At 37.1% G+C, this 3,756-nt stretch overlaps 1 long non-coding RNA gene across 2 annotated transcripts; it reads right to left on the bottom strand.

Moving 5' to 3' along the window:
* Positions 10-1,959, bottom strand: LOC104749638. 2 transcript variants are annotated; one of them, XR_761453.1, is made up of 3 exons: positions 1,724-1,959; positions 1,406-1,509; positions 10-194 (listed from the first exon to the last, which is right to left on the bottom strand). It is a non-coding gene; the product is annotated as an uncharacterized LOC104749638 (long non-coding RNA). The 2 variants fall into 2 exon arrangements; XR_002035816.1 differs by lacking the exon at positions 10-194 and having other exon boundaries at positions 1,214-1,509.

The raw sequence follows: 3,756 nt of genomic DNA, 5'->3' as shown, positions 1-3,756 counted from the left end.
ATACTCACAGTCAACTTGTATCCAAGCCAAGCTAGATGATCCAGGAGAATCTCTGATGTTGGATAGCATACAGCTCGTCCGATGAACTTGATCTATATCACGAAATTTAAACGGCCGAGAGTTACAGACCTGTACTCATCACCAACGCCAAAGGCAATTCATGGCAATATCCTGAAACTCCTCAAGAACAGCCACTGCACATGAATTCATTAGTTTTAGAGCTTGCTCATCATTTGGCTTCTCAAATTCATGAACTTCAGAAAGTCTATCAAAATCAAAGCAAGCTCCATGAGTAATTACAACAGAACGATAGACAGCAGTAAAGCAATAGGCAGGCGTTTGTTCACCAAAGCAGTCAACTAATGTTCTAACAATTTTTCTATAAGTTCCACAAATTCGACTTCTCTGTAAGTGAGACTAGCATTGCCTAATAAATCACAATTTAAGCACTACACAGAAGCAATCGCAATGTAATAAGCAGGCTGACAATATTATGCGGAAGAGTATAAACTCGTAATATAGCTGAATCCTAGCGAACACAATTTTGTAACAAGTGTAAGGCTTCCACGCAGGACACATTGTCCAACGAAAGACAAAAAAGCATATACCCTGTGAAAATGGCAGCCATTGATCCTACCCGCAACTCAAGTTTAAGGTAATAATCTGTTCTCAGACTGAAAAGACTTAACATAATCTAATTCAATATTGCCAATGTTTATTTTGCAGAATGTCCGAGAGAGGAGTGCTCAATCCAAAAGCTTCTTCTGGCGATATTTTCTGAATGCACTAAATTGAAGTTAATTAACAGAAACTTTCAGTTAATTAAATCTTTACCGTAACCTGAACATGCAAGATGCAGCTACAGATGACCAAACTTACAAGATTTCAGGCAACTGAATTTTACAATGCAAAAACATAAATGCATTAGTGCACCAATAAAATCATCTAATTAACCGAACTTTTACTGGTCTACATAAAGATTCAATTTACCAAATGAAAGCTCTAAGTTTCTACACACACACACATATATATATATATATATATATATATGTGTGCCACACATTCAAAGCAAGCATATAAGGCTAGAACTGAAAGTAAGAAATAATTGAAAAGGTCACATAGGTGGTAAAAAGGCTTCAAGAAACGATTCAGGAAGCATTTTATAATTAATACCAAATTGCTGAAAAAGACGTTCAATTCTGTGAATCCTGTAGATAAGAATAGGAAGTATATAAAAATTTCTGTTAATGTGATTGAACAAAATGAAATGTTATTAGCAGGCATGAAAGCAGGTGAAGGTAAAGAACCATATTTAACATTTCTATCAAAAAAAAAAAAAAAAAAAGCTTCATAATTTCAATGACAAAAGAACACAACACCCTACTGTGTCCACAAAACGACACACCTTCAGAATCTCTCCTGTGTAGTGTAGTGTAGGTTGCCAGGTCTTTCCACTTTTCACTAACATCGTCGAGAAACTAAGTGTTACATTGATTTTACACATGAGGCCTGGAACACAAACTACCCATCATCAGTGTGTCATAAGGAATAATAGAACACACAACAAAAATACAAATTTACTGTGGAACAAATGATATTAAATAAAATCAAAACCTAGCTCGTATCTATGGTAGAATCTTGATGTTTTCTATAATACAACAAAGCTACAGAACATAATAAATTCATGAGAAGGAACAAATCCTTATCAATGAGAAAATTTTACCCTTGATTTTGAATAGTCACGGCCCATCAATACGGATATCCATCAGATCCGGAAACAATAACTTCGTCATCCACTTTGATTGACGCGATAGAAGAGTAGAGGGTGGTATGGAGACTACATTTGCGGATCAGCCGCCGGGGAATTTGTCGGCCACGGCGGCGGAAGTTGTGGTGGTGACGGAGGAGGAGGAGGATTGATAATTACAGAGTTTTTTTTTGTGTGTCCACTTTTTGTTAATTTGACGAAAATGAAAGAAAAAAACAAATTTAGTGGAAAGTTTAGGGTAAATATGGAAATAATAAAGGGATGATAAATGAAGGGATCATTCTTAGTGGTAAAAAAAAGTAAATAAGTGAAAACAATGAGGCGCTTTTTGCCAATTTATCTATTTTTACTGGAGAGATATTCTTATATGTTCCGTGCCATTGAAGGTAACCCATCCGAGACCAAAGGCTTGACTACCAAAGTACTAGATTATTAAAGAGAGAGAGAGAGAGTGTTACAAAAAACATAATTTGGTCTTAATGTGGGAGGATTAGCAACAAAATTATAAAGCCCTCACTGTTGAGCTGGAGGGTCATCAGCACGGTCAGCAGCAGGGGTCATAGTCAAATTCTTCATCTCCTTTGACAAATCTGCCTTTTAGTCGCTTTTTCTTCGACGGTGCTTCTGATCTACTTGCATATTTGTGTGGCTTCGCGAATCTGCAGTCATTGATCACCATAGTAATCACAATATGAAATCTCCTAACTCTCAGAAGCTAGCTACTAGTACTCACCAGCGGAGATTCTTCTTCGATAGGTATCTTTGTTTTGCAGCCTCTCTCATTTGTTTTCGAGCAATCATCAATGGATCTTGTAGAAATGGTGCTACGACTTTTTGTTGATGATATGAAGATGTATCAGCCTCTTGGTTTGCTGATGAATATAGTAACTATAAACAAATCATAATGTTAAAACTGTTATATTAATTGCAACTATATATATATATATCAGTCTCTTAGGATTTACTGGATGTGGATGTTTGATATTTATTACCTCTGTATAATGGGAGCCGAAAGAGCCTATGTTGAACTGATTTGAGCTAGATTGTTGTTGACTAGAATCAGCTGACCACGAGGCTCGTTGAATCCGAAATTGAGAGGTGGTAATCTGAACAAGTTCTCTGTTTCAGTGGAGGCCAACAAATAATTTCTTAAGCTCTTTGCTTCACCTGATGGTGTGTGTAGTTCCTTCAGCAAATGATGGTTCATACGTTACCAACTCATCATTGTCTTGTAACAGATGGAAACATTTGAGTATTTTGGGACGGGTAAGATCAGATGTGAGATATAATACCTGAAAATGAGAGTCTCCTCTAAGAAGCTCTGTATAATAGGAGGATCCAGGGTACTGATTTGATGCCGGATAAGGTGAGTTGAGCTGTTGAATTGTTGTTGATGAGAAGGGATCAGCAGCAATTGAAGAACCAATACTAGGCTCGTTGATTCCGAAACTAAGAGGTGGCACTGTAAATAAGTTCTGAAATCCCTGATACGTTACAGTGGAGGCCAAAAATGAAATAACTAGAACCGTGAATACTACTACAAGAACACCAGGAAAACAGTAAACTGAGCTTTATTAAGACTTTCTCAAACAACTATATTACAAGCTTGTTTGATCAGTTTTATGCAACACCACAACAGCTGGTTTGCCACTGAAACAATCCTAATCTATCCAACCTTACCTGCACAGCAATAGCTATGCTCTCTCTTTATTCACTCACCAATGAAACCCTCAAGCAATATTGTTCTTCTTGCTTAGATCTAAACACACACACTTTTCTCTCTATAAAAGTGGTAACCGAACAAGGATGTGAGCTGCTTCTCTTTTATATGCAGCAACAATCTTCACATACTCTTCTTTATCCAGCAAATCCTCATATGCACCATGTCCTTCAAGAACCTCTCTTTGTCCAATGAGTCATAGGAGAAACCCCATCATTATGTTGACTTCAACACTCCACTTGCTTGTAGCTTCCAACGAACACCTTTT

This window comes from Camelina sativa, chromosome 16, assembly GCF_000633955.1.
Source record: "Camelina sativa cultivar DH55 chromosome 16, Cs, whole genome shotgun sequence".
NCBI classification, from domain to species: Eukaryota; Viridiplantae; Streptophyta; class Magnoliopsida; order Brassicales; family Brassicaceae; genus Camelina; species Camelina sativa.
Note: the sequence above shows the minus strand (reverse complement) of the source record. Positions and strands in the feature narration are given on the sequence as shown.